Below are 14,309 nucleotides of genomic sequence, written 5' to 3'. Positions count from 1 at the left end.
CCAAAAAATAAGAGAAATTTAACATCAAGACTTATAGCTTTATGTAATCCTTGGACCAATGCTTCATATTTAGCCACATTATTCATGCATTCAAAATCAAGTCTGCAGGCCAATATAGTATTTTCTCCATTTGGACTTACTAAAATACAACTAGCTCCTACACCATCATTGGACTTAGATCCATCAAAATAAAGAGTCCAAAAGAAATTATTAGAGTTATTTACAGATAATTCTACAATATTTACACATCTAGATGAGTCTGTTTGTGAAAAAAATTCAATTTGTGATGTAACTGACTCAACAGGGAAAGGAGAAGATTAAGCAGGAAAATTGCCAAAGAAAGACTCAGAAGAATAATTGCCCAAAATATTATTAGTAAAAGCTACATGCTCATTTTCTTCGTCAAGGTCGGTGACAGTATATTTCATATGTTTCTTCCTATTAACCCTGATATGATTAGGTTTTCCATTGTAAGGGAGCCAAAGATGAGACCAATCTGTAGCAAAATAACCATGTAACTTTTCATACCAATCCCTACTTAAGATAAGGCCATGAAATTTGAGATTATATGCCACCAAAATATCTATAATATGAAAAAACTTTGAATTGGAAGATAGTCTAAGTAATACTTCGTTCATCTCTCCTAGAACTTTAAATTTTGTTCTATCAAGCTGCATTATCTACACAGCATATTTATGGGGTTTTACATTCAACTTCAAACATATATAATAAGGCATGATATTAGAAGAAGCACCTGAATCTACCAAACAACAATGAATGTTTTTATTGAAAAGTTCAAAATTTAAAAGGAAAGTGAGTTTGTGTGAATTAGGCCCATCTCCAATTAGTATTGCATCAGAGGAATTCTTTTTATCATAAGGGACATGAGGAGGCTTATTCTTTCCTTTAGATAATTTAGTAGTAACAGTTGTTGAAGGTAATGCAGAAGAGGGAACAACATTTAATTCATTAAGAAACAATTTATGATGTTGCTTTAGCTTACTGACCTCATATAAGGAAATATTAGCTTTGGTCTTCTTCATATCCTCAACTATGTTATATTCAATGGAATCTGAAACTATTAGAGTTTTTGATGTAGAAGAAGTGGTCGTAGGAGTTTTATGAGTATTTGATGCAGAACCTAAAGATTGGTTGGAAGAATTTTTAGACGTACCTTTCTCATGATCCATTTTGGCTTTTTTGAGTCATTTGTGCAGTATTTGTAGGTCCTTTACTTCAGGTACTAACAGGAAGAGCTTCTTTTTCTTCTTCTTCATTTTCCAAGGTGGTAAGGATAAAATCCCATAGGCCATTAGCTTTTGTTACTTCTTCTTCTTATGTTTCTTTTGTTTATATTGTTCCTTCTTCTTCCTCTTCTTCATCTGAATCTACATTAGATATATGAGCAGGTGGTTGAGATTGAAAAGGTTGGTTCCTTTTTATGGGTCTGAAAGGTCTTCTTGGTTATGATTTAGATACTTGTTTCTTCAATTCTATGATTTCCTAGGACATGGTTTTGAGAACTTTTTGTAGACCTTCTAGATCAAAAGGATCTTTGGGAGTTTTATTTTTAGATTCTTCTTTGAAAGTTACCTTCTTAGTTGGTTTTCTTTCTCCGACAACAGATTTATTCTCAAAGGGATAATACCCTTTTTTCAATAGTAGGATATTCTTTCATATTATCAATTAGTACTATCTTTTGAGCTATGGAAATGAACATCAAAATGCTTGAAGATAGAGCATTGATATACCATTTGATCTTAACATCAACACCAGGTCTAGATGTAGTAGTGATCTTATTCAAAATGTTATTAGATCTTGAATTGAAATCTTTAACTTTCTCATTAGGTGAGGTTTTAAGATTTGATGATTCATTAATTAATATTTCTATTGTTCTATCATCTCTGAATTTCTTTAGGAATTGTTCTTTGAATCTATCCCAATTAGTAATTGATCCAGATGGTAATGAAAAATACTGGGACCCCGTTGATCCCTCAAATGTATAAAGAAATAATTTACACACTACATCTCCTTTAAAAACTCTGTTAAGATTAATTTCCAACATAGAATTACGTAGATCTTTTTCAGGAAGTCCATCATCATGATTTTATTTAGGCAACCACTTTTCTGGACATTTAGGAAGAGGGTGTAAAGGAGGAGTCATTGTAGTTGCTCTTAGATTGTTCCATGATCTATCTACCATTCTGGGATTAACAATATGACCAGTGTTTGAGGAGGAACATCTAGAAGTAGATGTACTTGATGAAGGGTTTTTTGAAGTATTAGCAATTGTTGAAATTTCCCCAGTAGCACTGCTAAAAATAATAGTGTTGATTGGTTAGAGAGAAGAAATATGAGTGGACAAAGATGTCAAAGGGTGATAAGAAGATGGTAAGGAAGTATGTGAAGAAGTAGGAGGAATAGTAGGAGTATGATGTGGAGAGGAGGTGGCATTCTCACTAGCTGATGAAACACTACCATAAATATGTTTATTTTTCTTGTGATTAGGTAGTGGGAATTTGAATGGTTTGACTCCAAGTTTCTCACTTTGTGATCTTGTAAAGATTCTAGTTGAACTTAGTGAAGAAGTAACACCATCTTCAAAAGGTTCTGGTTGAGTAATTTGTTCTTCAGAAATGGAAATTCCTTCCAATTTTTGTATGAGAGTTTGAATTTTAGGGGCTTCAATAGGTTGATTTGAAAGTGGTGTGTGAACATCGGTTTCACTAGATGATTTTGTAACAAGGCTAGGAGATTTTGAAGATGGTTCAGTAACTTCAGATCTAGGATCAGGTGATTTGGAAGTTGGAAGATACTTTGAGGGGGATCGACTCTTAGAATGGCCTATTGATTTAGAGTGAGACTTCTTGCCATTCATGGTCTATTGGCCCTCCTTCTAGCACCAAAAATGTTGACGGTCTATATTTATCTCATTAACATTGGAGGAAAACCACCTGGTCGAGGTCCCGATTAAACCATTTTCCATTTAGAATGGTGGCCCTGACTGGAATTATGGGACCAGTTTCCCTTAATTAAAATATGTGGAATGGGATGGTGGATGTTGAAAATATTAATGTATTTCCAACAACTAAATAATAATCTATTACAAACCATAATATCACCTGGGTAAGATGAAGACATATGTGCTAATATGGATGTCACAATTAACATAACAATGTAGATCATTACGAAATCATGATAATAATTCCATGAAGGTAAATTAATTTAATTAAATAGTTAATTTAAATAATTTAATTAAAGCATCACCTATGATAAGATATCTCGTTGTTCACAATATAAATCAAGTTTCAATCTAGCATATCAATAGTGACCGTGAAAGACAGACTAACATACATGTATGCGAACAAAAACATTAAACAATTCCTTTCAAAGAAAATACAGTGAAACATAGAATAATAGTACTTGATAAACCATATATATTCTCATACTAGAATTGCAAGTGGTTCATCTTATATTAAGAAAAACCTAAAATACAATAGTGCAATTTCAAGTCTTTTCTTTTCAAAATTCAGAACCCTTATATCCATATTGAAGAAGGGAATTTATAGTCTTAATACAAACAATGTAAAACTAACTTTTCTTTCAATCTCACAAAAGAAATAAACAATAAAAACATAATAGGAAATTGTTGCAACAACTTTTAAATTTAAGACAAGGATTGTCCAATGGTGAGTTGTTGTAGCATGTAAATTTCCAACAGGTTGGTGAGTTCTCGAGGATGTTTATGGTTGATTCTCATTTGAATGGTGAAAACAACTGACTTTAATGGTGATAGTATCTATGTAGAAATATTAGATAAATAGTGAAGTGCCAACCATTGGCAGTGGGGCTTGAAAATAAACTACCAAGGATTCTCAAGGTCAATTTTGGATAATCGCTCGATTCTTTCAACCATTATGTTGCCTTGTTCCATCCAAGTCTTTATTAAGGTCTTGGCATATGGAAGTGAATATTATGGGCAATTAGAAATCAGACTTTCTTGCAACAGAGTATCATTGAGTGATTCAATATTAGAACTGGAAAGATCTAAGGCCTCATTGACTACAGCTTCAACTTTTTTCATTTTAATTTCCCATTTGTTGAAAATTATTGTCTTTTGTGCTTCATCAATATTAGGTAGGTTTGCCTCTTTTCCCTCTATACTTTCTTGCCATGCTATGAAATTATTCAGTTGATCATTTACCTCATCAAAATAGTTCATCGTATCATTTAATTGAACCATAATAGAATTCCATGTCTTGCATTGATCTTGAATTAACTGGAGTTTCTTGCAAAATATTTTCCGCTAGTTCTTTAACAGAGTATTTATCTCTTAAAATTCTTTTTTAATTCTGTTAGTTGAGGATTAACACTCAACTACTCTATATTTTTCTGCATCTCTTTAAGTTGATCATATTTTACTTGTATCTCTTTATCATTTTGTACTTCAAATGCATCTAATTTCCTTTGTAAGTTTTCCATTCGATTCTAACATTTCTAAGTAATTATTTGTTTCTTGGCATTTAGTTCTTGTTCCAATGATGTTATCTTTTCTTGTCTTTCTTTTAGAAGCTCTTGGATTTCAACTGCTTTATCTACTATGGAAGAAGCATAAGCTCCTACGAATTGAGTCAATTTTCCCAATTCTTTAAAAGGTGTAGCAGAGGAACTCTTCCACAAAACTTTTAAGGAAGAAATCTTTCTAGGAACTAATGATTAATACTTCCCGATCTTCCTTTCATTTCTGCCTCTCTTGACCATTGCCTTATGCTAAGGACTATAAAATATATCTAAAGGAGGAATCTCCTCTATATTGAGAGTAATCTTTGAGGTAGGGAAAGCAGGAATAACCTCAATATCATTTTGACCATGAATGGAAGATTTATCAACAATTTCCTTTGTCCTGCTTTCTTGTTCAACATTTTTAATAGTACCCTGAACCTCCACTTGTTGTGAAGAAGTGGTAGTTTGGGAAGCTGAAGCTTGAACTTTGGCCTTAGGATTTATAGTCATATTGAATTCATTCCAAGCTTCATTTAATTCAGTATTAAAAATCAACTCTTCAACTTGGGGTGGGGAAGAAATTATAAAAACTTCTGGCTAATCTTTGGGAGGAATTACTAACTGTGCAGAACTATTTGGCTTAGCGCTTGACGCTAATGATTTCTCCTGAGGTAACTGTAACAAATTCAATATAATTTTAGCTATCCAAGAATCCATTTATTAAACAAATTGATTTTTCTCTTCTATAGTTAATTGTTCTTCCACTTTTCATAACATTCTAGTGTAGGAAGAAGATTGTACAAACATATCATCCAATTTATCCTCTTCATGGATGAATTGTCTAATCCCTTGGGATGCAGTAAAATTCTTCACCACTGAATCTAGGTCATATTTCCTATTGGGAACAGTAGAAAATTTTAGAGCTTCAACAACAAGAATCTCTTTCTCGGCGTGGCGGTAATTGGCCAATGAAAATATACTAAATCTTATAGGAAAAACAAGTCATGCCCTTTTATTGGATTCTCTTAATACTTTAGTGATACCATAGCTTATTTTCTGATAAGTTACTTCTCTGTTGACTAGCTTATCGAGAATGTATAAAGGAAAAACATGAGGATGAGTAAGACTACCCCAGAGTATGATACAGGTAAATAACTCTTCTTCGAACCAATTCTCGACTCTTTGAAGGTCGTCCATGGCTTCCTAAGACATTCTTGGTGGCCGAGACTCAAAAATGGCTTCATATATTGGAATCATAGCCCTCTGACATATTTGGTAGAGATGTTCAAGATAATTCGATTCCCATAGGATATCATGGTGGACATGGATAGGATTAAGATCCTGAATAGTCCATTTCCAACCCATAGAAAGGGAATCCATAGAAAAACATAGAGCATCCATAACATAGGCTAACATATAAAAAGGATGAAACTTATTTTCATAAACTATTCTACCTGTTACACAACAATTTGTCACCGTTTGTCACCATCCCTGTTACCCCTTACCCGCACACTGGAGGACTCATTCTGGGACTTGTGAGAAGTGACATGACCTGAAACCACTTGCATCTTATTCCTCTAAGTATTAACTTCATTTGCCCTAAAGACATCTCCTGCAAAATACCCATGAAAACAGCTCGTTTTGCATTAGCGCGGGTCCAAAGTTCACTGCCCGCGCCGATGAGGGAAATCCTCTAAAAAGGGCGCGCCATTGGCGCTCTGTCTCAGAGTCACACTCGCACCAACCGAATTGAGTAAAGTTTTTAACCAACAAACTCCCGAAGGTTCTCTTCAACCCATTCACCAACTGAATCCATGTTGAGCTAGGATGGTTTGGCTTCGAATCTCCATAGAAGGGAAAGCGGTTTGCCACCTTTCATGGAAGTTTCCAAGTGATAAAGCCAATCCCATGAATAATGTGGTTGATCCTATCTCTTTCTTCTCTATCTATAAAAGCTTGCCTCTATGCCTTGAGCAAGCTAGTCACAATAGTCAGTAGTTCCACTTCCAGCATAGTGATAGAGAATACCAGGAGTTCAAGAGTTTGAAGCTGCAAGAGCCTTCTTTGCACCGATAAGGCCAAATCTAAGTAAGGAGATTCTTGTCACCCAAGAGAGAGAGGCTTGTTTCCCATCCCAACAAGCTTTGCAAGACTTGAGTAGCTGACTACCCAGCCAAAGGAGGATTTGACGTCAGAACTATGGTTGTATTCTTCTTTGTTATTTATCAATAATAGATGACTATCATTATGGTTCCACTCTGATTGTCCTATGATTGATGTTGAGTTATATCTTTTCTGACTGATATATAATTGCATCTATTGGATTTTATGCTTGTATTTGTGTTGTTCTTTGCATGCGCAGGTGTCCAATCACGGAGATCGTGGGGATCGTGACCGGATGAAGCAAAGGAACGAGAGCGATGTCTCTTCTACGAATATTAGCATTGGAATCCAAGTAGGTTCTCATCATCCACCTTTAATTTGCAATTAGGAACTTGTGTGATAGCATTGTTTGATTGTTTCTAGACCCAGTCAGGGCTAGTAGGGATCGCCTCTGTCCGCAGAGGGGATTTACCTCCACAACAATTTGGCGACTCCACTGGGGAACATCTTGTTTTTTTATTTGTAAACTTTAGACGGAGCCTGAAGTACGGCCAGGTAACCTTCGAAACGCTATTGCTCTCCATTAGCGAAGTAGATTAACGCCACTTCAGTCAATCTCCGGTTTGGTTTACGGACTAAACAACTTGGAGTTTGTGTGGTTGTATCTTCCGGATTCATCGCATCTGTTGTTTTTAGTGCATCGACGTTTCGAACCAGACTCTGTGGTTCATCATCAGGATGAGAATTATTGAAAAGAAAAACTAAACGAATTTCTTGAACACCTTAACAGCCAGTCAGATTCCATCAAGTTCACTATGGAAGTGGAAGAAAATGGTTGTCTTCCCTTTCTTGACATCCTCATCAAAAGGAACCAAGATGGCACTATTTCTCACCAGGTCTATCGCAAAAAAGCTCACACTGAACACTACCTACATGCTAACTCTCACCATCATCCAGCTCAGAAACTTGGGGTACTAAACACCTTAGCAACAAGAGCAATTCGTATCTCAGATCATGATAATTTTGAACAAGAAAAGAACCACCTCTTGGAAGTCTTCAAGAAGAATGGATACAAGAGACACCAAGGGATCAAGGCTTTCAAGAAGATTGAAAATCCCATGAACAAGCATCATAGGGATGATTATGCTGGTACAGTTCACCTCCCTTACATTCTAGGCACCACTGATAAAATTGCTCACATCTTAAGAAAGAATAAAATAAAAACCACATTCAAACCTTTGAAAACAATTAGTAGATGCCTTAAATCAGTGAAAGATCCTATTGACCCTAAACACCACAAAGGGGTCTACTTGGTCCCTTGTTCATGCGGAAAGTCATACATAGGTGAAACCGGCCGATCTATATTAACAAGGATTCAAGAACATGCTGCGGACATTAACCATAACCGCTCCAAAACCTCAGCCTTAGCTGAACACTCAAGCAAAACCAATCACCACATTTGCATCGAAGACTCCTGTGTCATGGCCAAAATTGAGCATTACCACCATAGGAAATTCAGAGAAGCTATTGAAATAAGAAAACACCCTGATAACCTAAATCGCGATGACGGTTGGAAGATAAGCGATAACTGGATTCCCACAATAATAGAGGATTCCGCCACTTCCTAGTCCCCCGTTTCCTTTTTTCCCCTTTCATCCCTTTGTCTGATCAATTTCCCTCACCTTCATAATGCAATATACCCTTCACCATATCCAATTAATTTAATTCCATAATAAAATTCTATATATATTAAATATTATATATATCATAACAATATTAAATTAATATATATATATCATAATATATTAAATCAACCAATATACATATAAATAAGTATAAAAAGAAATATACTAAGCTTTCATATTCAAAACAATGTAGTTTTAATTCACATTGCACTGGTAATTATAACAAAATCATAATACACATTAAATCAATAAATATATATCACAATATAATAAAACAAAACATAATATATATTAAATCAATATATATTAAATCAAAACATAATATATATTAAATCAAAATATACATATATATCATAATATAACAAATCAATATATACATATCTTAATACATTAATACCAATCAATATACATATATAGGTATAAAGAAATAAACATAATACATAATACATATTAAATCAATATATATATATATCACAATATAATAAAACAAAACATAATATATATTAAAATCAATATATATAGATCAAAACATAATATATATTAAATCAAAATATATCTATATATATATATATATAATATATATATATATATATATATATATATCTTAATACATTAAATCATTCAATATACATATCTTAATACATTAAATCAATCAATATACAGATATAGCTATAAAAAGAAATAAACCAATCGTTCATACATATCACAAAGTACTTGTAATTAGTTTAAAACATAACAAATTATGTCAAAGCATAATAAATATACATAAACATTTATATACAAATGAACTAATAAGTCTATTCATAACTAAAAAACATGATTAAGTCAAACAAGATTCAAACACAATACAAATAAATAAAAGGATAAATGATAATAGTAATAAAATATTTATAAAAATTAAAAAAAAATTCCTAAATCTAATTAATAAACCACTCCTCTTATCTGAATCTTGTCGGTCCTGCACTCTCCCTTATCTTCACCTATTTATTCACCATCACCCATCTCTGACTTCTTCAATAATTCTCATCCTGATGATGAACCACAGAGGCTGGTTCGAAACGTCGATGCACTAAAAACAACAGATGCGATGAATCCGGAAGATACAACCACACAGAATGCAAATCGCAGAAGTCTCAAATCCATAACTAGGAGTTTGTCTTGTCTCTTTGGTTTTTCCTGCTTTGATTGCTTAGATAGATTTCTGGGTTGGACTTCTTGTTGTTTCTTGCTTCCTGGTTTGCCTAGATACTATTCTCAAGCCCTGGGTTGCTTGCTTTTGTTTTTTATTTAGCGAACTTGATTAGCGCGCTTTTTAGCCTTACAGTCGCGCTATTGGCGCAAGTTGCTCAAAGACAACCCGCGCCAATCCTATAAAAGCGCGAGTTGCAGCCTGACAGTCGCGCCAGGCTTGTCAACTTTTCAGTTCGCTTGTCTTCAAGCCCTCTGAGCTTGGATTTGTATCTTGCTGTGTCTTTTTCAATTACTGGAGTGTGTTTGATCCTGGTTTGACTGGTTTTAGACCTTCATCATTCGGGTGTTTGCCTCTTTCTATTGATTTCACATTTAGCCCTAGGGCATCTAGTGGCTTTGTGCGTCGAGCCTCTCGTAGGTGTTTTGTGTTCTTTGATCATCCGGTCAACATTGTGATTATTCTTTTGCATTTGTTCAGTAGTTCTCAAAGCTTTTTCTTGATATTCAAGTGATTTGCCTATTTTTCACTTGGGTTTCGCTTGGCTTCGTTTGAGCTTAGATCACATAGCTCATAGAGGTCTTTGTGCTTTCTTCTTGGTTTGAAGGACTGTTTTGGTGTTTTGAGGATTCAATTGTGTTTTCATTGAGTGAAATTCGTCTTTTTGCTCAGTGTTACTATCTCTCAAAATTTGTTTAGTGCACTTTTCCATTGAAAAGAAAATGAACAATCTCTTTTGCGTTGAATTAGTTAAATTGAAATTAGAAACTTTTCGTTGATTAGTGTTTTAAAACAAAAGAAAAGTTTCGTTTATTTGTCATTAGCTACATTAGAGTAGTTCTTGCTTGTTTGTGGTCATTTTGTTTGAAAAATCCTTAACTCTCTCGTAGTTAGTATTCATCGAACGAAATGATATTCTTTGGCATATAGTTTGCATTTAGGGAATTGTGAGAGATTACATACGGTAGGACCTGGAAATTGGAACTTAACTAAAGATCAACCATAAAATGAACTGAATGAACTTAAAAACGCATTGGAACATAACGCTCACTGATTAGAGGTCTAGGCTAGAGACGTGCTCCGACGTCGTTAAACCTAGTCACTGTTATTTCACACTACGGTTGGGTGATTCCTCCTTTTGTGACTCGATAGTGGTCTAGCACGGACTTGAGCTCCCACGTACCATTGCGTATATAGGGGAGACCCCACTAGGTTATCATCCTTTATCCACAGGAAGCCGTGTCTGCCACCTTACAAGCCGTAACGCACCAAACACAACATTCGGGAAGATTGACTGCCGTACGGGAAGTCCTTGGTTTTCATATGACTGCCAAGGTGTATATGCAGTTTTACGGATTTGTTTGGTAAACCCTTTTGCCTAGTTCTCCAGAGTAGCCACTTTTGATCCTTTTCAGACTCCTTAAAAGAAAAGGCTCACTTGAGCAGTTTGTCACTTCGGGCTCACAAAACATTCGAAGGCGACTAGAGTCACCTTTTTTTCCTTTTCTCGACTCTTAAAACATGAAAAGTTCAAGTTGTGTCCTTGCGTCTTAAAATTTATTTGGCCGCGATAAACATTACCTGGTTAGATCTTGTGTGCGTTAGTTTGAGTAGGGTCCTTTATCGTTAGATTCCCTTAGGTTTGTTTGAAGTTTGTCATCCTGGCTGAACCATCAACTCCCGTTCCAAGCGATCAAGGCTCTCCGTCTTCCGCTGCTCCTGAGGTACCGGTTGTAAGTGATACTCTTCCTGTTATCCTGAGTATCCAACCGATCAACTCTCGCGCTCCAGACGACGAAGGTTACGAAATTCATTGGAACCCCATCTGGGAGCCTGAAGAGGACGATATTCCTTTTACCCCCCCTGGTGTTTCATCTCCAATGCCTACCTCTCACATGGATGAGACATCTCCTAGAGTGAGTGAGACACCTGTTTTGTCGAATATCGACACTCCCATCCCAGCTACTTCTCCGCTCCCCCCACGCTACCAGTCGTTGAGGGATAGAGTAAGTGCCAGGATCCCTGCTTCGACTATGTGGGACCCCCATGTCACTCCCACCACGGGATCTTTTGTGTCACAAGTCCACACTACACATGTCACTTCAATTCCGACAAATCTGACTGTTTGTGTAGCACATTCAACTCCGGTTGTTAGTGCCGTTATAGTGTCTTCAGCCTTGAACACTGGTGCTGGTCCCCCTCACAGTCAAGTGAGTAGCGGCCAGCCGGCACACTCACCAAAAGTTGTCCACCCTACACAAAGTGCTCCACCCTCTTCTGGTCCCGTCCCAAGAGGGGGGCCATATGATGCCTATGGACAAGTTGTTCAAGACCCGAATGCGCAAGGTCCATTCTTTTATTACGATTCTACTGGTCAATACCTTCAGCTTTCTCAACCCTTGCCTACTCAACCTTTTGTTGAGGTTTCGGTACCATTATCCGTTGCTTGGAATGCCACCACCTTCCATGGGGGCCAAGCAATGCCTGCACAGATTCAGGGACCGCCTAACCAAGGCCAGCCATCTTATGTGCAAACCCCCCAAGGGCAGCAATATTATGGCCAGTCTTACCCAGGACAACCTGGGGGCCTACAAGGACAACCCTATCAGGGGCAACCTTCGGCCGCTGGCGGTCCATCTTTTACTTATCTGAATCAACCTTCTGGTTATCCGGGGCAACCTGGTACCCAGCAAGGTTACCCGTCTGGACAACCAGACAACCTTACATCCAACAAGGCCAACCTGGTATTCAGCAGGGTTATCCCTCTAGACAAACTGGACAAACTTATATTCCACAAGGTCAACCGGCAGTCCAACAAGGGTATCCTTCTAGGCAAGGGGGGCAACCTTACATACAGCAAGGCCAACCCACTGCTCAGCCTAGTCATCCTTCTGGGCAAGCAGGTCAGCTTTCTTCACAGCAAGGCCAACCCACTGCCCAGCTCAGTCATCCTTCTGGACAGGCTGGCCAACCTTAAGGTCAACCGGTCGTCCAGCCTGCTCAACCATCTGTTCTGCAAGGACAACCCTTGGTTGCTCAAGGACAACCTGGTACCCAACAAACACATCCTTCTGGGCAAACAGGTCCGTCCCAAACCCAACTAGGCCAACCTTCCGGCCAAATGGTCCAAGCTCAACCTGTTCAAGGACATCCTTCTGGGCCCCAGACTCAAATTGGTTATCAAATGCAAGGTGGGCCACGACCCCAACTTTCCTACCAAGCACAGCCTTCTTATCAGGCTCAGTATGGAGCTCAGCAAACGTATGGCTACCAGCAACCCCAGGGGCAAACTCAATTTACTCCTTACCAAAATTATCAACAAATGCAGGTCACTCCTTATCAAAATTATCAGCAACAGTATGTTGCACCTGCAGGTCAAGTTGCTAATCCATGGGGTGCTGGGGGGCAGACCCAGGGTCAACTGTCTGCTTATGGACAGAATCCTTATGGACAGAATCCATATGGACAGAACCCCTATGGGCAAAATCCCTATGGGCAGAACCCTTATGGGTTAGCCCCATCCGGACAAAGTCCATGGGGGCAACCACCACCTGGTTGGAACCCTAGTACTACCTCTCTTCCACAGCCACAAATGTCCTTTAATCCTCAGTTGCCTTTCTTAGCGACGTTGGAACTTCCAAATGTGTCCAAGTTGACGAATGATCCCATTCTTCATAATCCATATTGGCCACCAGTTCCAACTAAAATACCCGGTGATTGCCCAAAATTCGATGGCAAAGCTGGTGAAGATCCTCAAGCCCATGTCATGACCTATCACCTTTGGTGCTCATCCAACTCGTGGCTTGATGACTCCATCCAGCTCTGCCTCTTCCAAAGGACTCTCACCGGCTCAGCCGCTAAGTGGTATATTGAGTTGAATCGCGGAACATTTCAATATTTCAACTCGTTGGCTATGGCATTCCTAACTCATTTTCAGTTACCCATTCGGTATGAGACAGGGACACATCTCCTTACGTCTCTCAAACAGGACACGGCCACGCATATATCCAATCATATACATGAATGGAGACAGCGTTGTCACTTGATCAAATTTTGGATTCCTGCTCAGCTCCTGACCGATTGGTTCACGACTTCCTTTGTCCCTGCGATCGCGCGAGACATCGCCATGGGAGCTTGTGTAACTGAAGAGCAAGCTATCGCACGTGCTCAGTACCTCGACTTAGTATATTCTCAGTCAGGTACTTTATATGATTATTTGCCAGACGCCCCGAGACCCCGCACATCCAAAGCTCTGCCAAAACCATCTGTTGACGGAGTTATTGGCTCTGTAAACGCGTCTTCAAAGAAGTCATCCGCGAACCCTGGGAAGCAAAAACAGAATGCTTCTAATGGAAACACTTCTCAAGGTCAATCTAATTCTGGAAGTACCTCCAAGGTTAACGCCGTTCAGTCCACCACGGCGGATAAATCCTCGAAAGGGAAAAAGAAAGGGAAAGCCAAGAATAAATCCGAACAGCCCAAACAGGACTCCCCTAAACCTCCACCCGAGGAAGGAGCCAAACGTAAACCTAAGTATCCTTGTCTTATCTATGACGAGGATCACTACACTAAAGACTGCCCGAGGCGGTCCGAAGTTAGTCGATTGTTGAAAGGTGCTCCTGGGACTCCTGCTGTGCTTAAAGAACCTTTCCCTTCTCAACAAACTCAAATGGTGGCAGATCCATCGCAACCCTCTTCTTCATTTGGCTCTCAAGTATTTATGGTTGGGACAATTCCCATCCATGTCACTACTCGAGCAAAGGAATATCCATCTCATGCCGGAAAGAGCCGGAGGTCCCCTCCAGCGCTCCTCCGTCCAGTTCTGGTCC

Source organism: Pinus tabuliformis, chromosome 3_2 (assembly GCF_031772625.1).
Source record: "Pinus tabuliformis cultivar Carrire ecotype Pingquan chromosome 3_2, CPIR1, whole genome shotgun sequence".
NCBI lineage: Eukaryota > Viridiplantae > Streptophyta > Pinopsida > Pinales > Pinaceae > Pinus > Pinus tabuliformis.
This window is presented reverse-complemented; position numbering follows the sequence as displayed.